This window comes from Sorex araneus, chromosome 1, assembly GCF_027595985.1.
Source record: "Sorex araneus isolate mSorAra2 chromosome 1, mSorAra2.pri, whole genome shotgun sequence".
Taxonomy (NCBI): domain Eukaryota; kingdom Metazoa; phylum Chordata; class Mammalia; order Eulipotyphla; family Soricidae; genus Sorex; species Sorex araneus.
The window spans coordinates 441,533,259-441,559,691 of NC_073302.1; the positions used below are offsets into that span (position 1 = coordinate 441,533,259).

The 26,433-nt window shown below is 38.6% G+C and overlaps 1 pseudogene; it reads left to right on the plus strand.

Annotated features, from left to right (window-relative positions):
• Window positions 1–14,721, plus strand: part of LOC101553683 (olfactory receptor 2A5-like) — a 32,023-nt pseudogene extending 17,302 nt beyond the window's left edge.
• Window positions 14,722–26,433: the final 11,712 nt, after the last annotated feature.

Consider the following 26,433-nt stretch of genomic DNA (forward strand, 5'->3'; position numbering starts at 1 on the left):
GACACACCATAAGACTCTTAATACCCATTTTCCATAATTTCTGCACCATATTTGATGGGGTTCAAATATGGTGTGAACCATGGGAACACCTGGAAGGGTGATTGGAGGCCGCCCTAAAAGCCTCCATCCCTCTTGGAGAACCCAGCAAGCTTCGGAGAGTGTCCCGCCCACACGGCAGAGCCTGGCAAGCTCCCCGTGGCATATTCGATACGCCAAAAGCAGTAACAGTAAGTTTTTCATAGGAGTTTTAGCATCATATTATGGAGTTAGAAAATAAATATGGCTACACCTTTGACTGAGATTGTACTATGTTGTTGAATTGCCTAGGGGAGTTGCACATTAATAATGATCAGTCTTTCAGTCTTTTCAATCAAGGACATAATGCTTTTTCCTTTAAATCAGTTTGCTGCCTTTCTAATCAGTGTCAAAGTTTCTTTGGCCCAGTGACTGCATTTTGTGTTAAATTTTTAAGAATCTATGAAATTTTATTTATCTCATATAGAATTTTCTATTCTTTAAATAGTGTTAAAAACAATGTTTGTATGAGTTCTAATTTTCAGATTAGTTTTTTAGAGGCCTTTGGTTCCTTTATTATTATTTTTGGCAAGTATTCAAGTGACATTTGAAAAGAAGATTCAATGTCTGTTTTCTGGACTCAAAGCCTATTAAATGTTAATTAGATTTACATTATTAATTATGTTATTTTTAGTTCTCTATATCTTATTTTGTCAATTATCTCATATGGGCTGAGAAAAGGGAATTAATACCTACTTTTAATTTCTAATTTATCTAAATTAGAAATTTAGACAAATATTAAATATTACATATAAATAAATTTAAAAATATTTAACTTTCCTTTCTGTTCCTTTCAAATCATTTGTAGTTTCTACTTTATGAAGTTATATTATTTGAAGTTACATAGTTGTTATTATTATATGTTTTATGTTAGTTTGTTAATTGTCATTTTCCTTGCCATCATATTGTTTATTAATATTCTTCTTTTGGTAAAGATTAAATATACCTTTATAATGACATTTTAACTCATGCTTCTGTTTGTATTTTCACCATTTACCGTTACAATCAGTTTTACTTCTAAATATTTGACAATATTGCTTTAGCTATGTTTCTTGTAAATAGCATAGAACTGAACTGTTATTAAATATGCTTTCTAAGTTATCTTAATAAGTACACTTAAACTTACTTATATTTATTGTTAGAACTACAGTGATCTCTGTTCTAGCACATAATTTGATGTTAGACTGAATTTATAGCCTTAAAAGATGTATACTTTTGTGTACATGGTATACTGAGGTACACATGTCCCTTTGTAATTTGATTGTGGTTCATTCTGGAGACAATACTTTATACCTATAGCTTTCCATAACAATCTTTATCTTCCATTTTCACTAAATTTATTCACAAATCATAAGTTGATAACTATATGGTACTGGCAGTACTAAAATTCGTCCAAGTACTCTACTCTTACCTTCTTTCTCCTCCACTATCAATACCGGTAATTACTCTCATCAGAATTAATATATGCTTCTGTCTATTTTCCTTTCTGTTCCCTTTAAATCATTTGTATTTTCTACTTTATGAAGTTATATTATCTGAAATTACATAGTTGTTATTATTATATATTTTATGTTAGTAACAATTATTTTTTAAATTGATTTGTCAGATGTCGTGACTTTTTATAAAATATTAAATATAAAGAAGTTAGCATCATACTATCCCTTATTTTCTTTTCATTTTTCTTTTTGTTATGTGCTTTAAAAAATATTTTTTAGAGCTGGAGTGATAGTACAGTGAGTGGGGCTTCAATTCCCAACATCCCCTATCATTTCTCGAGTACTACCAGGAGTAATTCCTCAGTGCAGAGCCAGGAGTAACCTCTGAGCATCACCAGGTGTGACTCAAAAAATCAAAATAGCATTTTTTTAAGTTATATTATAAGCATTTGAATTTTTACCTACCACCTTAATATTAATACCAGTCTTATATCATTATATTCATTTATATTTAATTTATTCATAATTCATATTTCTATTCACTTCATATAATTAAACATTTTTAGCAGTCTGACAGTTCTTCTGCATGGACTTTCTGATAGTGCTATCTTTGACTGACTTAATGTTTGACACTACGTGCTTTTGTGATTGCCATAGCAATTTGGCTGCTATAAAATTTGGATGATAAGTTCTTTCCTAGAGGAATATGTAGGTCTTGCTTCATAACATTGAATATTGCTATATAAATATTTCAGCACACACTTTACATATCTTTCTTCATATGCCCTCCTTCTTTTCTTCACTTGACTTTGTCTATCTTATCTTATAACTTATCTTTTAAATTTAGGAGCATTATTAAGATGCATATTTGTATTTGTATAGACATAAATATAGAAACATTTTGCCTTTTAAATGTTGAAATCATGTTTTATTTTTAACACAAGGTAAACTTTCAATTGAACTTTTAATTACTTGTATTTATAAGATTTTTTTTAAAACAGGGAAAGTTGTGGAAGACTAAAAAATTCTCCCTAAATATTTATTATAAAGGAAGAGGGTTATGTGAAAAAAAAGGTTTTCAGCACTGATAAAACAGGCTTATTTTACAATGCTGTTGAGAAAGAAATCTATATAATGTATATAGTTTTGTGGCTGATGTTGTAGTCAGAAGTTCTGTATTTGCTTTAGAGGAAATAATCCAATATTTATTAATTTAGTATTTATAATAGCTATTTTATAAAACATAACTAAGTAGAAAAATATTATGAACAATAATGAGTTCAATTATTATTGCCTAGATAAGCCACAAATTGTTTATCCATTTACTTAGTAAAGGGCATCTGCCTAGGTTTTAGATTTTGACAATTTTAATTTGTTTAAGTATCTAAGACTATAAAAATTTTGTATATTGACCTGGAGTACTAAAGGTTATTTTTGCTGAAATAAAAATAGTTCTAGTAACTGTATCTTGTAGTCCCTCTCTGTGTACACACATACACACAATCATATTACCTCATTATAATATAAAAGTATTTTCTGTATTTCTAATGTACTGCCTGGATCTTTCAGTATAATACTAAATAGAAGTGGTGAAATTTAGCATTTTTGCTGTGTATCTGCTCTTATAGAAAAATATCACTTATTTTTTTCTCCATCATAACAGAACTTGCAATAACAAAAAAAAATGTTTCATTCAACATCATTGTGTTATAATATTGATGAGGTGGGAAGACATCTCAGCTGACACTGAACAAGAAGACGTTGTTGATAATTTGGTTTCATCATCGTTGTTTTGCTCAAAGTTGCAGTTTCCAAAGTGTTGCATCATCTGAGAGGGGCCTTAGCTGTAGGCATGCAGTGACTGTCCTTGATTAGACTACGTTACTGTCTATTCCTACTTTGATGAGAGCTTTTGTACTTAGTATACCTTAAAAACAGTTTTTGGTACCTGTCAATATAATCCTAAGATTTTTTCTTAATTCTTGTATACAGTGCCAAAAGAATAATCTGTGAAAAATAAATGATATGCTTGTCTTTATTAAAATCTGTTCCACAAATGACCCTTTCACAAGAATGCGTAAACTAGCCACAATTAGGTGGAAATACTTGCAAAAAAGAGATATCAGGTAAAGAAATTTTAACATACTACCCAGCTTTTTAAACTTAACAATTAGAAGGAATATGAAAAACAACACCTCAGCTAAAACATTGACCAAAGTCTCAATAAACACCTCAGTCTCACCAGAGGGAAAATTCCTCTGGTTATTTTCTGACGCTCTACAGACACTACGAGACATCTATTCATACGACTAAACCCAGACACTGATGGCACCAAATTCTGGGAAGGATGTGGCCAACAGCAAGACGTCTTAATTGGCAGTAGAATGAAAATTAGTCCATCTACTCTGTAAGTCAGTTGGTGGCCTCTTACAAAATAAGCATATCCTTTCCACAAGATCAATCAGCTGGGTCCTTAGTATAAAAGGTAGTTGAAAACTCATGTCACACAAAATCCCACCTGAGGATTTTTCTAGCATGTTCATGTCCTTCTGAGACTTTTAGATGAAATACCTGAAATTTGTTTTTTTTTAATTTTAATTTTTTTATTGAGTCACCGTGTGGAAAGTTACAAAGTTTTCAGGTTTAAATCTCAGCTATACAATGCTCGACTACCCATCCCTTCACCAGTGCACATATTCCACCACCAAGAATCCCAGGAAATACCTGAAATTTGGGGGAGGGCAAGGGAGAGAGCGCACAGAGGTCTGAGGCGCATGCTCTGCAGTGCAGGATGAGGTTTAATTTGCAGCGCCATTAGGGGTGACGTTCCTGAGAGTCTCTGGAGGGCGGGGTCTGGCAGTCCCCAGCACTGCAGGACCAGACCAGAACCACATCTTCAAGTCCTAGCATTGAACTATTTGTCTCAGCAGCTCAGGAATTGCCAGCAGTTTTCCCTTACTCCATGAGCACTGTCCCCATGCCCCAATATCTAGTCCCTAGAGCTAGGGAGAGCGCTCAGGGGAGCACCTACCAGGCCCCGAGTTTAATTCCCTTTCCCTGCTCCCACTCCCCACCAGCACTGCTGCATGTAGCCCACTGGACCCTGAACAGTGAGTGCCAAACCTGAGCACTGAACTGTGAGCATTAAAACATCAGGCCAAGCCTGGCCAGAAGATATCGCAGAGTTCCAGCACTGGTGAATGTGACCCATATAAAAATAACTAAGCTCTTGGGTGGCACTGATTTTTTAAATGGCTTGACATTCGCTAATAACTTATTGAAATAATTTTACTTAATGAGTTAGACTTGGGGGTAAATTAAGACATGAGAACAAGTAAGGAAAGATTACTTGACAGTTCTGATGATGAAGGCGAGGATAGACCAGTAGTTGAAAAGGGTCAGGGAAGGGTTAGAGAGATACCACAGGGGTTTAGGATCCTGCCGTGTGTACCTCGGACCTGGGTTCAATCCCTGATATGGCATCTGGTTCCCAAGCATCACCAGGAAAGATCTCTGAGTGCAGAGCCCAGAGTAAGTGTGGAGGACAAATGGGCATTGGTGGACAAATGGAGGACAAAAATTAAAACAAAAATTAGAAAGGTATGATTATTTCTGTTCTGTCGGAATGTCATAAAGATCCAGTAGAGGGAAATGCTAGAAAACCAAAAATATTTGTTTCTTGAGAAAATAGAAGGATAGAATTAGGAGCACTTAGGCAGAAAGTGCTTTCACTCGAGAGGGGGTGGTTAGGAAGAAGAGGTGTGGGTATAAGGAAATTTGAATAGTCTGTTGGAATTCACAAGGGTTTCTATGACTTCTAATTTTCTTGATAAAAAGGAGATAAAATCATCTGTCATGGTAGCCACGGATTATTGGTGAGATGAAGGGCAGTGGTCAAAGGCCTGAAAAAGTAGAAAATGTTTCAAATATCAGGGTGGAAAAATGTGCAGTTGATGCCATGTATGGCTGATCTTCCAATGAGGACAATATCATGTGTTCGCATTGTAAATCACCTGCGCAGTCAGCGTGTTTTGGGCAGTACCCAGCTTGTGCGAGTGGCTAGCTTGGGCAGGAGCTGACCCCAAGAGTGTGTGTCTTTCCAGGAAATTTCAGTGAAATTGCAACAGGATGGAAATACCTTCCAGAGGTTTTCCACTGTAAAGGAACCATCTGTTGGAAGTAAATTTGTATTCTATAGCATGAATCTTAGATGTAATATAAAGATCCTGGGGCCCAAGATATTTCAAGTCATTATTTTAGTCATTGATTGGCTGAATCAATTATTAATTGTCTGTAAGATAGTGATATTTCTAATTCCCGTTACTACTGTTTTAGAGGTGAGGGAAGTTGGACAACAGCTGGCAGTGCTCGAGGACTATTCCTGGCTCTCTGCTCAGGAATGACCCCTGGTGGTACTCTGGGGATTGTAGGTGGTGCTGGGGATTTAAACCAGGGTCCCTGCTGCTGCCCAAACAGGCAAGTGCCTCCTTTTATACTATCTGTCTAGAGCTCATATATACATATTTTTGCTTTTCGGGTCATACCCAGGGATGCACAGGGGTTAGTCCTGGTTCTACACTCAGGAATCACTCCTGGGGGTGCTGGGGGACCATATGGGATGCTGGGAATCGAACCTGGGTCGGCCGCGTGCAAGGCAAACACCCTACCCGCTGTGCTATCACTCCAGCCCCTAAAGCCCACATCTTTTTAAGTTATTTGAAAACTGTTATCCCCACCAGGAATCACTCCTGGAGATACTCAGGGGACTACTATCAATGCCAGGTATGAAGCTGGGGTTGGACATATGCAAGCCTTAATCCCTGTAGTGTTCTCTAGTCAACCATGGTTTAGTTGACATTCTTTTCTAGAGAAGAATTTTTCCTCTTCTTACCAACTCATGTAAATTTCATTAAAATTTAAAATGCTACTTTATCCTATAAGCAAATATTTATAAGTGAAAAATGCTCAGTATAATTGCCTTGAGGTTTCTGATCGGATGGGGTCTAAATCCAAGGTCAGTTCTGTGATCTACAAATTGAACGCTAAGTGGGCATCGTCCTTTCCCCTCCACCCTTGTGGTTGTCTACCATATTCTCTGTGCACACAGAGCACTGCATCATTACTTTTCATTCTCTTTGGCTTCTTGTTGGCTATGAGTCATTGCAAACAAAAGACTTGGAGAGGGAATCCTTTGATTATTATTATTTTTTTGCAAGATCATTATGACTTTCTTCAAGCCTCTTAAAAGTCTATTTCTATCCGAGTGCCATATCTACACAGCTCTTTTAGTCCCAAGGTTCTTGTGAACTTGGTCTCCTTTTCTTATTTAGGCCAACAAGGTATATAAAAGGGGGCTGTAGAGATAGTACAGTGGATAGGATATTTACCTTGCGCATGGCTGACCTGGGTTCAATTCCCAGCATCTCACATGGTCCCCAGAGCCCTCTAGGAGTGATCCCTGAGCACACACTCAGGAGTAATCCCTGGGCACCACTGGGTATGGTCCAAAAGCCAAACACTGTAAAGTGAAAAAGAGAATGTATGAAATTTTTATCACCAGCCCAATCTGGGATCCTGTACTGCCCCAGAATCATTAACTTTTCTTCTCATTTCCCTGTACTCTGCACAGACTATAAATGCTCCTTTGGTTAGACTTTCTTCAGATCTCCAAATTTGAGTGCACCATCTGTTTCTGGCTATAACTTAGGGATATATATATATATGGATATATATATATGTGCCTTAACACTTTCCTTTTGTTTTTCTTTCACAGGTATCACACCTACATCAAATAGGTCTCTAAACCATTTATTCTGTCTTGAAACATTTCCCAAGAAATCTCTGCCCATTTTATCATTTCTTGGTATATTTCTCTTGGAGGATCCAAGCACTGTAATTAGCCCTAAGAATTTCTACATTCCTTAGATATTAGTTAAGGTTCATAGAAGAATTTAGAAGACTGGATAACTTTAGATGTATTTAATAGTTATTGTATTAGCACATAAGTAGAGGTGTCTACATGGAACAGAAGACAAGGAGATAGTGGAGTTAGGCTTTGTTTAATAGCACCCAGGTAGATATAAGCCAGCTACCAGAAGTGTTGATATGGAATAATGTTAATTTGAAAACTTTCTAGTACATATTATTCGTCATTATGCATTAAATTAATATTACCCTGTTTTGTCTTTAGATGTATCAATCAAATATCCTGGAAAGAATTATTTAATTTGATTTTATTGCTTCTTCTGTTATCTAAAGCAAATCAGTGATAATTCACTTTAAAATGTTGTTTTGATGATTGGCAATATTTGATATAAAGTTCCCAGCACTATTTATGGGATATATTTCAGCTTATTGGGTTTACTGTTCTCCTATGTACATGTGTGAATGGGAAAAACCCTCAGATCATTCATATAAAGTGCATGACTCCAGTCTCCAAGGAGGTGGGGGGTGTCTCCAGCTTCCACTTAACCATTAATTCTGGGGCCAAGAGCAAAACAAGCAGGACTTTCCCCCCAAAGACCAAATGCTCCCAAGGTCTCTTGGGCTATTGCCTGAACACGAGGGGTCTGTAATTAAACATGGAAAAGTTTTAATGAACTCCGCAAGGAGATCCCTTCAGCCATTTGCTTTCTGATCCTGAAACAGTTTCTATTCTTTGGAGATCAATTAAAAAGTTATTTTTTTAATCTTCGCTAAGATGCCTGAGATGACTAACCAATTCTGTCTTTTTAAATGAGTCCTCAACCTGAGTTTCTTGAGAAAACTGAGTAGACTTTGCACAAGCTCTTAGGGGAGCAAAGGCAAGAAAACAGAGACGCCCTAGAGGTTCAAGCTACACAGGTTTTGCAACTTAGAACTTCTCTAGAATCACCCCCTGGGGGGAAAAAAATCTAGTGTGACTAATATATGAATGCTCTTCATATTTTCCAATTTGCCAATATGACAGAGCCTAATCATTTGTTGACTGATACATGAGAAGTTGCTGATTTCAGATAATGACCCAAAGCATATTTATTCTCTAGCATAAGGGAATGATACTTTATGAGGAATGAAAGCTGGAAGTGAAGTTAAAAAACTTGACTGAGTTCTCTAGGTTTTGTCAGCCTGAACTAAAATAAAGCCCAGGAGATACAGACTCACTCTATTCATTTCATTATCGCTTTCCATTTAATTAATGCTTTCAAGACCAAAATAATGAACACATATGTTTGTTACATAATTATGGAGATGAAATTCATAAATTACTTGTAGTATTCTAAGTATGGGCATAAATATAAAATTACACAAAATACTTTTAATTGTTGTAGTGAGTCTGTATCTGATTATTTGATATTTTTAATTTGAAAATATTCTAAATGTAGGTCTTAAATTTTACACTGTAAATATGAGCCCCAAGCCTCTTTTTCTATCTTAAAAACAACTTTATTATAAATTATACACTATTCTAAGCTATAGTATAAAACTAAATTCATTGACACTGTCACCATATTTGTGATGACACATCTTTCTCAATATTTTCGAAAATGGGTGGAATTATTCACTAATACATAGAAATTTGCTTCAACCACCCAGTTGCATCCAAATTGTAGTTAAGTTGAGATCTGAACAGGAGTAACTAAAATGCTAAACCTCTCTTCTGGATTTCACTTGATTGGGAGCAAAGCGTTCTTCCTAATGATTCTCATTTTAAAGTCAGAGCAAGGCTGTAGGTCAACCACTTATAGCTACCATCTTCCTTCAAGTAAAGGCATTAATTCTGACTTCATATTTCCACCATGGTAATTCTACATAGGCTGCTCAGGACCTTTATTGACCTTAATCCTGTCTGCTCCCATAGAGAATTAAAAAATGTCCTTGTTTTCATTATTTAAAATATTTGGTATTTAATTTTTTATATCTTTTTCAAAAGTATCCTTCTTTTATAGTTAAGGTAACATGTTTACAATAGTGTTAACATATTTGGCTTGATCCCTTCATCAACAAAGGACTCAATACCCCCCTCCAATGCCCTTATGTTACCCCTTCATTACCCCCGACCTTTTCCACCTTTCAGGTTGATAATCTGAGTGTTGTAATCTTGAGCCAAGGGTTATCATTCTTTGTTACTTTGTTTACCAGAGATGAGTGAGCTTATTTTGTATTTGTTTTCCTCCCTCTGATTTATTTTTATTAACACAGTACCACCCCGGTTGCATCCAAATTGTAGCAAATGGCATGATTCTATATTTTCTTAGAGCTTCATGAGATTTCTTTATGTGTATATACACACAACTTTTTTTTTCCCCTTTAGGTTTTTTTTCCCTTTTAGACATTTAGGTTGTTTCCGTATCCTAGCTATCATATTAAATGCTGCAATGAACTGAGGTGTGCATACATCTTTTTAAACTCACCTTTTGTGTCTAGGGAGGTAGCTGGGATGCCTAGAAGTGATATCACTGGGACTTCTGGGAGCTCTAAGCTTTTTTTTTTTTTTTTTTTTGAGGAACATTCATACTGCCTTCCACAGAGGCTGAACCAGATAACATTCCCACCAACAGAGAGAAAGGACCTTCCTATTGTTATACTTGTCTCTTTATCCCAACTGTCCTATGCCCCCCCCACACCTTGACAAGCTTCCAACCATTGACCAGTCCTCCTGGCCCCTGTTTTTCTGGCCTTGGATATTAGTCTCATACAATTTTTTTTATATCACACAAATGAATGGAGTCATTCTATTTCTGTCCCTCTACTTCTGTGAGTACTGCATTTTAATATCATTACTTAATTGTGTCCTCTTTGTCTTTAAGGAGTAATTTACCTTGTTATCTCCTATTCATATTGTATCTTCCTGGACATGGTTTAAACATCCCAGGTTTTTTTTTTACAACTCCTTTTTCAGAATTGTCTAGCAAATTCTCCTTTGGTATCTTCACATCCAGTGCAAATGTCTATCATAGCTCTTAAAGTTTGTATACATATATGAGTTGTCTTTGGGAAATTGTATGCTCCATAAGATCAAGTCAGTATCTTATTAAAATTTGCTTTTGTAGAATCTAAGACAATGTATAACAGATGCTTAGTATGTCTAAATATAATGAAAGGATTAGTGAAGGACATAATAATTAAATTAAGTTTCTATCTAAGGTTAACTGATAATATAACATTCATTGGAGATGATTGAAAATAATTTTGTGAATATTTTTGGAATTTTTCAGTTTTAGGATGGCGATAAATTTTTGTTAAAGTTTTCAGTTGTTTTTGAAAAGGCTTTAGTTATTTTAACCCCACACATTTTTTATCACTCCATCAGTATTTACAGAATAATTCTTTAAATATCATTATCCTGCCCATGAAATAAATATACCTTCATATATTAAGGTGTCGCCTTCCTTTACTAGCACCCAGAGGACTGAGCTACTGAGTGAAGAAGACACAATACTTACACACCATAGTGTGCCAAAGAGACTATTTTTCTTATTCACTAACTAAATTGGAATGATCTATGTAAAAATAGTGAAAGAAGTCAACATTAATTTTCATGTTATTATGTCATGAGAGCCCGGCAAGCTAACGAGAATATCCAGCCTGCACAGCAGAGCCTGGCAAGCTCCCCTTGGTGTATTCGATATGCCAAACACAGTAACAAGTCTCACAATGGAGACATTACAGGTGCCCGCTCGAGCAAATCAATGAACAATGGAATGACTGTGACAGTGATAGTGATTATATCATGAGAGTTAAGTTTTTCCTACTCTGAAAGTGCCAAATTCGTCTTGGGCAAGTCTGAGATCCTAGAATCCAGTACTGTTCAAATTCTTGGTAGTGTGATTTATCAAGTGGTCTCAGGAGTATGTGTGTTCTTTTACTACACGGTTTCAAAAGTAGAGATCCATCTGAGTATTAAGACATCACATGCAAGCGTTTATTCTGAATATCCATCCCCAGGGCCTAGAGAAATGAAAACAGAAATGGAAACAGTTATTGTTTCTCTTGGCAGTGAGAATATATGTCTTGGCTATTCTTGTATTTCTCCCTTAGGGATGGGCCATCTGGAACAATTTTGGAGGGACTGAGTGGAAACCACTTTGTCATCAACTGCTTGCCACTGGTTCCCAAGGTGAGAAGACCCAGTTAGTACATCTGTCTGTTGAGCTCTTGTACCTGCAAATCTTTCAGGGGCTGCTGGAGGGAACAAGAGTCTCAGCTTTGACCTCCAGAATCTCTTCTAACCTCTGTGCAATTTCTTCTGTATCTAATCCTGTCTCTAAAGTCAAAGCAGGTTGGTGCCATAATGAGTTAAGAGTTTTTTCCTCAAGTATAGTAGTTTAAGGAGACTGGGGTCTATTGAAGAAAGGGCTATAAAAATCAGCACACTGAATGGGAGGTACAGTGTCAGTTTAGGGGTCAAGAGCGGCTGTGGAGTTATGATAGTTGGGATCTTCAGAGCTCCGTGAGAAGCTTCTGAGTGAGAATGCTCATGGATGTCATGGATTTTTCATGTTATAGGTGTACAGGATTATGAAACTTCTCATGTTTCCATTTATTCATCCTCTGACTATGGGCCTGGTGGAATGGCAGCAAGAGAAAATCAAAGAGTTTGAATATTTGATTTAGTTACAGCATATACTTTGAATTTTATTTAAATGTAATTCCCTTTATCTATCTACTTATCCATTGATAAATTCACTCTGTCAATCAATCAATTTATCTATTCCTCCCCTTTCTCTCTCAAGTGAGTTAGTCACCAAATGTTTTGAGCATGTTCCAGATGGATCTGAAAGAACATGAACCCCGAAACAGTATATCCCCAACATGAGAAAAGCATTCTACAAGATGTGGGTTGGGAAAGAGAAGCTGTAACTCTTCTTTTGGCGACCATATCCCATGACCTGATAGCATATTTTCATTCTATCACTATGATGAGATTAGTGAGGCTGCTTGGCTCATATTCATGTCTCCATAAATATCTAAAGAGTGAAAAATACAAAATCAAACAAAAAAATGCCAACTTTATTTGCTAAGACCATAAAATTAGTAATTCATGCTGGGAAACAGACCTCCTGTGGTTACTGCTCACTTAATCAGCACCTGCTATGAGCAATGCAATCTTCTCAGACCATAAAACAAGGCTAAAGTGATAAATTGAAAGTAGAAACAAAAATTAAAAAACAGAGCAAAATGATAAGATGACTCCGGGTCTTTTATACAATAAAACCTGATCTGAAAAATAATTTATTCTATGAATTCCCAATGATAGTATTTTAGTAAATCTTACCATTACCATTAAACTTTGTAGAAATACTATCCTTTCAAAACTAAACAACGTGGGGCTGGAGACATAGTGCTGTGGGGAGAGCATTTGCCTTGCAAATGGCTGACTAGAGTTTGATCTCTGGTACCCCATATGGTCCCCCAAGTCCCACCAGAAATGACCCCGGAACAGGAAATCAGGAGTAAGCCCTGGGTACTGCCAGATGTGACACCAAAACAAGAAAAAAGGACTGAAAAAAGAAAAGTATACCATTTAGAGATTAGAAATATAGAAAATAAAATTTGTAGTGCAAAGAACATGACATCAGATCCCATGGTAAGTTATACTAATCACATAAACTTCCTTTCCTTCTGTTTTACAGTGGATAGAGATTTGACAGGATGACTCCGGGAAGGATTGTGACCTGAGCTTATAATCATCATCATCATCATCCCGTTGATCGTCGAATTTCTCAAGCGGTCTCAGTAACATCTCCATTCGTCCAAGCCCTGAGATTTTAGAAGCCTCTCTTTACTTGACCTTCCAACGATGCCATACTGGAGGCTCTTTCAGGGTCAGGGGAATGAGACTCAGCTTGTTACTGGTTTTGGCATATTAATACACCATGGGGACCTTGCCAGGCTCTCCCATGTGGGCAGGAAACTCCCAGTAGTTTGCCAGGTTCTCCCAGAGGGAGAAGTAGGCTATAAGATATCTGCGGTCAAAAGCGGCCGGCCTGGCGCTTCTGGGAGCTGGCTTTTGTCTTTGGATGCTGGTCGTTGACAGGATTACACGATGCCAAGAGCAGTTCCTGCCTGGGTGTGACCGCCTAGCTACTGGGAGATGGGATTTCTGGGCGGAGAAGGCCCAGTCCGGATCCGAGCAGCCTTGGAGGTCTCAGCCCCGGGTCCCACACACCTGGGTTCCTCTGCCGGTTCCTTCATGCGTGAGGCTCGTCCGGAGCCTAGCCACAGTCATGCCCAAGGCCCCTCTCCACACATTCGGATGAGCTTATAATAGTCCTTGTAATTCCCGTCTTTCTGGTTAGAAACAGATCCAGATCTGAATTTACTCCTTGGCACATTCCATCTGGCGGCAGCAAGTGACCGACACAGGCACGATCTCTGGGAAAGGCATGAGGGGGGAATCAGACAAGGGTCAGGGAATTCATTTTATGGGGAGAGCTTCTTTTTGACCTCTCTTTGGCCTCTCTCTCTGTTCTATGCCTTTACCCTACTGGGGAACGGGGTCATCCTGGGGCTCCTCTCCCTGGACCCCAGACTGCACACCCCCATGTACTTCTTCCTGTTCCACTTGGCCATTGTCAACATCACCTATGCCTGCAACACGGTGCCCCAGATGATGGTCAACCTCCTGGCGCGGCCAAGACCGTCTCCTTTGCCGACGGACTCATGCAGACTTTTCTCTTTTTGGTTTTCTCTCTCACTGAGTGTCTCCTCCTGGTGGTGATGTTCTGGTGGTGATGTCTGTCTGCCACCCCCTCCTCTACTCCGTCATCATGAGCTGGAGGGTGTGCGTCTCCCTGGTGCTCACCTCGGTCTGGGTCTGCGGCGCGCTCCTAGCGCTGGTCCACGTGGCTCTCATCCTGAGGCTGCCCTTCTGTGGGCCCCGGGAGATCAATCACTTCTTCTGCGAGATCCTGGCTGTCCTCAAGCTGGCCTGCGCGGACACCATGCTCAACAATATCGTCATCGTTGTGACTTGTGTTTTCATCTTGATGAAGCCCTGCTGCTTGGTGCTGGTGTCCTACACGCCCATCCTCACGGCCATCCTCGGGATCCAGTCCGGGGAGGGCCGCAGAAAGGCCTTCTCCACCTGCTCCTCTGTGTGGTGGGGCTCTTAGGCAGCGCCATCGTCGTGTATGTGGCCCCCAAGTCCCGCCACCCCGAGGAGCAGCAGAAGATCCTTCCTCTGTATTACAGCCTCTTCAACCCTGTGCTAAATCCGCTCCTCTAGAGCCTGAGGAATGCAGAGGTGAAGGAGGCCCTGAGGAGAATGCTGTGGGGACAGGGATTGATGTGGGGGTGCGAAGGGGAGTCTTGAAGGGGGAAGGTGTATCCTGCGATATTTAGGGGAACACTAAATATCTTAAAAGTGTTGGTTTTAGATTTCTGATATAGAGAACAGTTATTGATGAGGTTCCAGCAACCTAAGCTCAGTCTCCAACTGCTAAGGGCAGAAAATGGAGGAGAAAGTTCAGCATCGGAAATTATGGACTTCCTAGGGAGCACTGCCCGTAGTTGGTCTCTGTTTCTCTGAAGCTTTGTGCTTCACGTTTCCACCTATATTCCTCTCTGATTTCCAAATCTTTGATGCTAATAGTGCCATATGCATGCTGGTAGAAGGAGTCAGTGGATTGAGTTGTGAACTCCCTTCTGGGAAAAGCGGTTAGATCGACAGTTACAACCTTCTCTCTGATCTGAAACTTGACGTCCTACACTCATGACATTGGTTTGTAAAGTCCATTGACTTTGATGGCAACAAACTATTTCTGTGCAAAGCCAAGTGTATGTATTTTTATATAAAAAGTAGAGTGATGTCATGAAATATATGAAAATGGTATGAAAATGTATGAAGAACAAAATAATATATTTTATTAAATTCTTCCCTATGCAAACAGTTTGTGTCTGTTTATGGAGTTTATGATGAGAGTCAGTTATTTGGAGAGTTCTACTCTCTGGAGTTCCAGTTTTGGATCTGTGTTTAAGTCATACTGGACCAGTGTTAGTACTGCATTAAATATGACAGGAGTAAAAAACAATTGTAAAAGGAAGAGAAAGACACAAATAATTTACAATAATAATAAAATAATACACTTAAAATCATGACACAGTGAAATCTGATTAAAGACTTGTAATAACCTCAGCACAATTCCAAAGATCACCTCCTTAGTGATAAGATCACTATTACCAGTACTCGGGTGGGTGAAAAATGACATGGGACATTTGGGAACTTTCTTAAAACAAGTTCAGAAAGTACTGAAACTGGTTTGTTTTTGTTTAACACAAATTTGTGACCCAGGTGATCAATAAAATATGAGTGCTTCTTTAGCTGGTAAATATTGCATCCTCTAAATTCTATTCTCTTTATTCTTTCTAGTATCATGTAACATTGAAATGTATGATTTGTGGTGATGATGTATTATTTCTTCTTCCTCTAACTCATGGTAATTTTTATTCATCCAAATTCTCTTGTATATCATCATAACTCCAAGTTTTTTTTCTTTTATCTTCATGAAATGAGGAAGCAAAAGAGGAAAATTTCTTTTCCATAATGTACTATTTTTTACTCACGTGCTTTACATGAGCTCCAGATTCATCACCTGGTCCCCCAATTACCAGAGGGAGTGAACCTTTCCACTAGGACTAGGGCTTTTTTTTTTTTTTTTGCTTTTTGGGTCACACCTGGCGATGCACAGGGGTTATTCCTGGCTCTGCACTCAGGAACCACTCCTGGCGGTGCTCAGGGGACCATATGGGATGCTGGGATTTGAACCTGGGTTGGCTGCGTGCAAGGCAAACGCCCTACCTGCTATGCTATTGCTCCAGCCCCAAGACTAGGGCTTTTAATTGTAGTAGCTCTTTGCTAATTGAAATTTCAGCACTCAGAATGACACATTTATACAGTTCTTTTTGTCCTTTCAATAAAATAATTAATCTATTATTAAAAAATTGTTTACAAGAGTGCTTCATGTTCCCATGCCACCTCTACCACTGCCAATATCCCTCCAACACAATCCATAGCGTGCCTCCCTTCCACTCCATCTATGCCTGACCTCAGTTCGGTTATCACTGTAAGGTTTAGTTTTCATTAGACATCATCTATATCTTTGTTCATTTCTTTTATACTACGTATGAGTGAGACAAGTAGGATCTGTTTTTCTCTATCTGACTTATTTCACTTTGTCTGACACCCTCCAGTTCCATCTGTATTATAGTAAAAAGCAAACTTTCCTCTTTTCTCATGTTGAGTAGCATCCCATTGTGTATAGAGAACACAACTTTTCAACCACTTACCTGTCAATGGGTCCTTCAGCTGATTCCAGATCTTGGCTGTTGTAAGTGATGCTGCAATGAACATGCATCTTCCTAACTCAGTGGGGTTTCCCCCTACTCTTAGAATAGATGTCCAGAAGGAAAATAAAAAACACTCATATTATATGGTAGCTCAACTTTTAATTTTTTTTGAAATCTTCACAGTGCTTTGAATAGAAGCTATTGAATAAGAAGTTAACAGTCTCACAAATAGTGGATGAAGTTTTCTTTTCTTTTACATCTGTGCTAGCAATGATATTTCTAGTCTTAGAATCAGGCCTTTCTACCCTTATGATTGATCTCATTGTCATTTTGATTTTCATAATTAACTATGAGCACTTTTATCTGTTTGTCAGCTATCTGTGTGTCCTTGGAGAAAAGTCTGTTCTGTGCTACCAAAAATAAATTTGAATACATTAATTTAGTAAGTTAATAGGTTTCCTAATTCTGTGAACCACTCTAACAAATTAGTGAACTCTTGAAGGAGATCCTTAGAACTTATATAGTCACTTGTATCACTTGTCATCCCCTTGATCTTCGATTTGCTTGAGCGGGTGCCAGTAATGTCTCCATTTGTCCCTGTTGCATGCTAGTGTAGCCCAATGATATCTGCTTGCTCCAGGAATAGGAAGAGCCTCAAATAATTCATTCAGGGTTTTGACAAAGAAGTCTGACCATCTCATTGGTGGGTGGCCATGCTGTCTTTTGACATCCTGTGGAATCCAGTCAGTAACAGCTCTAGTCCAGCGGTCATCTCTGTATTGCATTACGAGTCTGGCCCATCTGATATTTATAGTCAATTTTCAAAATTACAGGTGAGAAACCAGGCTTGGGATTGTGCGTTGAAGTCCAGAGAGAGGCTCTCCATTTGGTTGTCATTCTGACATATCTACCAACACTTCTCTAGGTTTGATTTTTAAATAGGAAATGAACGGAAACTTGTATGACTTAGTCCATAGCCCTGGATTTCTGAGGATTGATTTAATTTATTACTGATGTTCATTTGGTTTTGTTAGAATTGAAATGTATTGCATGCCACAATTGGATCTTCGTTGAGCTGAGTGCAGACCTTTGAACTTGGAAAACAAGCTCTAACTCAGATAAATATCCTTTCATTGACAATAGGTTAAAAACATTGAAGTCATAGTGTTTTGGATGGAATGAAAAGGCAGATAACTCTGAAAATAAGCAGTGAACAACAAAAGTGTAGAAAGTTATGATTATTCAAAGATAAAAGTGTTTCTAGTGGCTGTCGTCCAAGTACGTCTGTACTACAAAAATAATGGGGAGTGGAAACAGAGAAGGCTGTGCTTTATCAGAGTCTGGATTAAAATCTCCTTCCTGGGGCTGGAGCGATAGCACAGCGGGTAGGGCGTTTGCCTTGCATGCAGCCGACCCGGGTTCTAATCCCGGCATCCCATATGGTCCCCTGAGCACCGCCAGGAGTAATTCCTGAGTGAAAAGCCAGGAGTAAGCCCTGTGCATCGCTGGGTGTGACCCAAAAACCAAAAAAATAAAAAATAAAATCTCCTTCCTATGAGAACAGTCCCACAATTGACTATGTTAACAGTGCATGCTTAGGAAATTTGTTTTTGGTAATTGGTGGTGGGGGCAGTGACACAGCCTGCAGCGCCCAGGCCTCATACTCAGCCTTTGTGCTCAGAGATGACTCCTAGCTGGCTTGGAGAACTACGTGAGGTGCTGGGATTGAACCCAGGTTGGCCACAAGCAAGGCAAGCACCCTACCAGTACTATGTCTCCAGTTCCCGTCAGGAAAAAGTGATGAGGATCACAAGGCAAAATTCAGAGATGAAGAGACTGAATCAGCGTATTTTTGAAATATGAATGAGGAAGGTGGCCAGAGAGATAGTACGAGGTTAAAGTACTTGCCTTACACCAGGCCAACCTTGCACCACACATGGTAGGTCCCCTGTACCGTGCCAGGAGTTGTAACCACAACTCAGAAGTCAACTGGCCAGACACCATCACCATCCTCCAAAGAAATGAATGGACAATGGAGAAAAGAGAAGAGAATAAGGGAAAATAATAGGAACAGGAAGAAGGAAAGAAGGACAGAGTAAAAGGGGCCACGACACCCAGTGTGCCCATCACTGGGTCTCATCCCCGGTGGCCGTCTGAGATGCCCTTAACACTGTTTATTCCGTTTTGTATTTCGATACGGTACGATCACAACAGACATGTAGCTGCAGTGCATTTTGTAATGTCTGACATTTTTCATGTGCTCGGCATCTTTGGAATCTTTTTGATTAGACTTCACTTCAGGTAGCGTTGCAGTTTTTCCAGATCTGTTTATGAGAAAACAAGTTGTTTAGCTAAAGGTTTTATAGCAGAACCAACTAAAATGCCTTTAATTCATTTACCTGAACTATATGTTGATCACTTTATTATATAGATATAATGATCGATGTTATTTTTTTCTTCTATGGAATCTTTAAAATTTTGATGTTTATTAACGTGAACTGTTTTAGAATTATTTTTTTATTAATTTGTGCTTCAAATTGCTTCCTGAAAACTTGAAAAGAAAAGCATGCCATAGTAAGCTAGCTATAGCAAGGTTGTCATTTTAACATTGCTCTGTTTAATTTATAAAAATTCTATTTTTCTTCTTTTTGAGCTTCTCAGGTGGTTCTCATGAGGCTTGGCGACCTCTTCCAGTGACTTTTGTCCAATCAGGTCAAAATTCATGGCGCTTGGAGCTTGGCCACTTGGAGCATGTGAGAGTGAAGAATTTCAGGTCAAGTCAGCAGTATGTGGGACTCACAGGGCCACGTGTGTCACTGCACGGGGCCTCAAGAGCTGACCCCGGCAATGCCTGATGCTCAGGGATCCTGTGGGATGGGGGCCAGGGTGGTGTCAGACACATTTAAGGCCTGGGCCTTAATCCCTATGAGATCTCCCCAACCCTAATTATTCACTGTCACTGTCACTGTCATCCCATTGCTCATCGATTTGTTCAAGCGGGCACCAGTAATGTCTCTCATTGTGAGACCTATCGTTACTGTTTTTGAGATACCCAATACGCCACGGATAGCTTGCCAGGCTCTGCCATGCGGGCGAGATACTCTTCATAGCTTGCCGGGCTCTCCGAGAGGGGCAGAGGAATCGAACTCAGGTCAGCCGCGTGAAAGGTGAATGCTCTATGTCTGTGCTATCACTCTAGCCCACCCTAATTATTAAGACAAATAATAATCAAATCATAGAGGTCTCAGGGGATCAAAAGGATAGAATGAGGAAGAAGTTTTGACATAATGAATTATAGTGTCTCCAATCTAAGTATCAACACATTTACCCTTATCTAGGAAGTCCATAGTCTAACAAAGAAAAAAGTATAAAGAGAAATATTACAAGACACAGAGTGATCAGAATGTCAAGAGCCAAGTGTAGAGATATCATCTTCGGAATGAAAAGAGCTAAGCAAAAACTTCTTATAAAGGAGCAATATTAAGCTCACAGCAGAATTTTTAAAGGGATTTTTAAATCCCTTTTAAAAAAGGAATCCCTTTAAAGAGGTAGATATGGAAGATACAGTTCACTGAACACACTGAATGAAACGGCACCCACACAGAATGCCGGAGCCAGCTATGTGATTATTTGTGTTTGGAGGAAAATAAAAAAAAAAATTCTACTTAGTAACAACAGCTAAAAAGCAGTTATGGTCACTGGAGCAGTACTCTAAGATGCACTAAGTGGACTCATTTAGAAGTCAAATTAAAGGTCAAAGATCAGAGATTACACAAACATCCAGAATTCATGCAAAATTGATATTATTTTTCTTCATGATTATAATTTAATGATATTGCCTGAATTCCACGATCAAAAGACATAGGAGAGATGTGATAGAAGAACCTGATTTAATTTTGATTGTAAGACATCTATTTGAGCTGCTGTTATAAATGCAGTTTCAAAATAAATGATGCCAAGACAATAACACAAGCAAAGAGTAGGCTTCAAAGGCTAGGAAAGCTACCTTGTAGTAGACAAAGTAGACCCTGACCAATTAGACCCTGCACCCAGATGAACCACTGGTCCTACAGAGAAATAGAATAAGCACATGGCAATATTTCTCTAAATATCAATACACTGAACTCTATTATCTAAAAACATAGAGTGGTTAGATGCATCAGCAAATAAAATCCAAAATTCTCTGCTTACAAGAGACACAGGTAAACCCTCATGATAAGCCCAAGGTTGGAGTGAAAGAATGAAAAACAATCACTAACTTAGTAGATTTTTAAAAATTTTTTTATTAGAGAATCACTGTGATGTACAGTTACAAACTTATGAACTTTTGTATTTGCATTTTACTCATACAGTGATCGTTTACCCATCCCTCCACCAGTGCCCATTCACCTCCACCAATGATCCCAGTATCCCTCTCACTACCCTCATCCCATCCCCCACCACCCCACCCTGCCTCTGCGGCAGGGCATTCCCCTTTGTTCTCTCTCCTTTTGGGTGTTGTAGTTTGCAATAGAGGTATTGAGTGGCCTTCATGACATAGTAGATTTTTTGAAAGCAAGGACAACTAAACTTAGATCAGATAGCTTTCAAGTTAAGGAAAGTAATAAGGATTAAGGCTGAACATCACACATTCATCAAGGTTCAACAGATAAAGAGGGGTTAACTCTTTATACACCAAATAAAAAGTTTATTAACAATTAATAATAGACCTGAGAACATATGCCAATGGCAATGCAATAGTAGTGGAAAATTTTAACACCACACTAGAAAAATCTAATGGAAATAATACCATTAAAGATTTGGGAGCTTTAAAGAAAGAATTGGAATCACTTGAACTAATAAATATGTGTAGGACCTTTCATATAATAAAAACCAAAGCCACTCTTTTCCAGTGCATATAGAACATTCTTCAAAATTCACGACATACTGGGGCACATTTTTAGTATCCAAAAATTTTTAAAAATAGAAATTGTATCACATATTTATCTCTGACTGCATAAATCAGAAATTGGCAAGCATCCAAGATCTACTTTTACCTTTGTCCCACACAAAAATTACCAGTAGTTGTTCATATATATATATATATATATGTATATATATATATCTTTTTTTTCATGCTTCAGGACTTCCCCTCTTTTTTTTTCTTTTTGGGTTAAACCTGGCGATGCGCAGGGGTTGCTCCTGGCTCTGCACTCAGGAATCACTCCTGGCGGTGCTCAGGGGACCATATGGAATGCTGGGAATCAAACCCGGGTCGGCCATGTGCAAGGCAAACACCCTACCCTCTGTGCTATTGCTACAGCCCCACAGGACTTCCCCTCTTGGTCATCCTCATGATCAACACCTGATGTTTGGTACTAGTTATCTCTCATTTAGACAGGTAGAGTCCTTAAATAGCTTCATTATCTCACGTTACTCTTACTGTCACCACCTACAATTTCAAAGTCTAAACTTCATAAAAAATAGAACTGTAGCACTGTTGTCCTATTGTTCATCATTTGCTTGAGCGGTCACCAGTAACGTCTCCATTGTGAGACTTATTGTTACTGTTTTTGGCATATCAAATATGCAACGGGTAGCTTGCCAGGCTCTGCTGTGTGGGCGGGATACTCTCGGTAGCTTGCCAGGCTTTCTGAGAGGGGCAGAGGAATCGAACCCAGGTCGCCTGGGTGCAAGGCAAACACCTGCGTTATTGCTCCAGTCCACATAAAAAGTATTCTTTTTAATTACATTCAGCAATGTCATTCTATTCTTAATTGATCATGAAGTTTAACATCTTTGACATTGTATACCGGCTTCTCTGTGTACTGAATTTCAATATCATTTAATTGTGACCTTCCTTATACTTATCCCAGAGTCTAATATATATCTTATTTATTTTAAATCTTCCTGGAGTCTTTTTAAGCATCCTCAAACTTTCCAAACCCATTTTCAGAATAACCCAAGCCATTCTTTTTTGGTCTCATAGCAATTAGTAGAAATTTCAGTCAAAGTCCTTAAATTATATATTTGCATTATTTATTCTGTAGGAAGAATGTATATTCCTTGAAGATCAAGTTCATTTCTTATTAATCTTCACTTTTAAGTGTCTAGGACAATACCCCCATATCAAAGACACTTTCTCAATATATATGAATTGAAAAAATTAATTGATAAATGACAACTAAATTGTTAAGTATCTAAATAAGGATAATTGCAAGTATGACATATTAATTAGAGATAATTGAAAATGATCTTGACAATATTTTGTTGTATTCTCCAGTTTTACCAAGACAAATCAAAGTCTATTATTATTTCCAAAACACTGCCCAAGGCTCCTAAACGGTTCTAATCACTCCTCCAGAGGGTCAAGAAAATATCTTTTGAGCTTCACTGTCTTGCCCAAGTATATAAATGTACCAGGATCCTAGATGAGATTCTAAGCTCAAAATAGAAAACATGTATATTTCCCTCTCGTAACAGAAAACCACATGAGTCATAGTTTAAAAATACCTTGAGTAAAAAGCTGATTAGCTCTCATAATGAATTTTGGATTTTATCACCAAAATTTCACTGACAGTGCACCCTCTTGCATGTACATACTCATGTTTTAGCAAAGTTTTTAAGGAGCTTACAATCTGTGACTTGTTATGTGAATATAAGGCAGCATTTTAGAGAGCTCATTGTATCAGGAGGTTCAGGGCAGCTGCCCTCTGGTGTCTGCCTTCCCTTCCCAAACCCGTGTCGGCTGGGTGCAAGGCAAACACCCACGTTATTGCTCCAGCCCACATAAAAAGTATTCTTCTTAATTACATTTATCAATGTCATTCTATTCTTAATTTATCATGAAGTTTAACATCTTTGACATAGTATACCAGCTTCTTAGGTGAAGAGTACACAGTTAGGTGAAGAGTACACAGTCCTTAATACCGTAGCGTAACAAGGTTGATAGTGACTTTTATTGTCCACCAATCACCTTGGATAAATAAAGTATAAAGGGAGAAAGAAATCAATATTAATTTTCCTATCATTATCTCCTAAGAGTGAAGCTCTGCTTCCTCTGAGCAAATCCATCTTGAGCAAGATTGAGGTCTTAGAACCCAATATTTCTGAAGTTCTTGGAGACCATTGGCACAGAGCAATAGTCCAATGGGTAGGATGCTTGCCTTGCATGTGACCAACCCAGTTTGATCCCTAGAATCCCATACGGTCTCCTGAGCACCATCAGGAGTGATTCCTGAGTATGGAGCCAAGAGTAACCTCTGAGCAGCATCAGGTAGAGTCCCAAAACTAAAAGAAAAGAAAACACAAAAAACAAATTCTTAGGGATTGTGATTTGTGTATTCTATTATTACACAGAGTTTCAAATGAATATATCCATCTGAGAATTAAGGCCTCATCTAGCTTCTTTTATTCTAGACATCTCCAGGGTCCAGAGAAACAGAGATGGAGAGAAACAATTCTTAGTTCTCCTGGTAACAATAATGTCTGTGTCTTGGGCTTTCCCTCTGTGATCCTTTGGGGCAATCTGGGACGGTTTGGGTGAAGATTATTTTTCATAAAATCCTTGCCACCAGTCTCCAAAGTAAGTAGATGCCTGACCCATTGTCGCTGTGTGTTGAGAGAACAGGTACAGATCTCATACTTGGAAAGTTCTTTTCAGTGGCTGGTGGAGGGAGTAAAGGTCTCAGTCTGGACCTTCAAAATCTCTCTGACTTCCAGTGCAATTTCTTCCATATCTAATCTGATCCCTGAAATCAGAGCAGGTTGGTGACAAAGTGAGTAAAGATTCTTTTTCTAAGTATAGCTATTGAGAGAGGCTGGCATCTGGAGGTGGAAATAATATATTGGTGGGAGATACAGTATCAGTTGGAGGGTAGAAGGCATATCTGGGCTTGTGATGGGGCTGAAATTCTCAAAGCTGGGGTGGGAATTTACACTGAGAATGACTGTGCATGCTGTAAACCCTCAGGGAACTTCTTAAGTTTTCCCTTTAGTCATTCTGTGGTCAGATGGAGAGGCAACCAGAGAAAATCAATGAGGATTTGGAGGATTTGGCTAGAAGACATATATTTTGGATGATATTTTTAAAGTAATGACATTTATACATTTCTATCCATCTATTTATTCATCAATCCGTACACATATCGACCTATCTATCTCTTTATCAACTCATAGCTTGATAGTTGATGAGCCAGGGAGTTAGGTATGAAGTGTTAAGGGCACGGTACACATCCAGTGACATATTTAACCAGAATCCACAAGTACTTGGAATAAGGGAAGGGTGGGCAGCTAAATAAGTACCTTTAACTCTGTTTAGATAACCACTTTTCCTGACCTTATATCATTCATTAGTTGTATCACTGAAGATCAGATTAGTGATGTAGCTTTGTTCATATCCAGAGGGAAATAGATATATTTTCCATATACCACCAGAATAAAATAGGTAAGTGGTTAAAACCAAACATAACACTGTCCATTTCCTATGAAAAGGACTTAAACCTGGTGAATACAAGGAAACAAAGCTCCTAGATGCTGTGTTTTAATCCCACCCTTTGTGAATTTACTGAGTGATCACTCACTGAGTAACTGCTACGTGCAATGCAATCTGCACAGGTTATAAACTAAGAGACTCAAATGATCAAAAGAAAATGGGTCCAAAAATTGAAAAATAAATAAATTAGCAAAAAAAGATAAGGGGATTGTTGACTCAAAAATAGCACTGTCTGTAGCACTGTCATCCCGTTGTTCATCGATTTGCTCTAACAGGCACCAGTAATATCTCCATTGTGAGACTTATTGTTACTGTTTTTGGCATATTGCATGCACCTCGGGTTGCTTGCCAGGCTCTGCCATGAGGGCGGGATACTCTTGGTAGCTTGCCAGACTCTTCGAGAGGGACGGAAGAATCTCAAAAATAAAGTGTTATTAATTCTGGAAATTTATCATTCTGTGCAAACCCTCATTTCTGTAAATAAGTGGGCCTTATTGTTAGCATTCAATTTGTTAAATTTTGTCAAAGTAAAAACTAACTGAGAAATGAGAACATTTAGAAAATTACCCTATAGTTGGAAGCCTGTCTTATGAGCTGGGGAGAAGGCAGCTGGAATAGAGAAGGGATCACTAAGACAATGATGGTTGGAGAAATCATTCGGGATGGGAGATGTGTGCTGAAAGTTAAAGCACCCAACATGATAACCTCTCAGTATCTGTATTGCAAACCATAATGCCCGAAGTTAGAGAGAGAGTATGGGAGAAATTGTCTGCCATGGAGGCAGGGGGGAAGTTTGCAAAAGGGAGGTATACTGGAGACATTAGTGGTTGAGAATGTGCACTGGTAGAGAGATGGGTGTTCGATCATTGTATGATTGAAACTCAAACATAAAAGCTTTGTAACTGTATCTCATGGTGATTCAATTAAAAAAAAAGAAAAGAAATGTTGTAGATGGGGATGACATGTCACTATGTGTTCACATATACACATATATCACTAATATGACCTGGGCTTCTGCTGTACTGGGGGTTAAGACGTGACGTGATGCCTCTGAAAGGATGCTAGCTGAGTTCACACACTCACTGAGCACCATCACCATGTCTTTCTGTTTAGAACTAACTTGGACCTGCATTTGCTCCTCAACACACCCCACCAGGGACACCCCACCCTCAGTAGGAC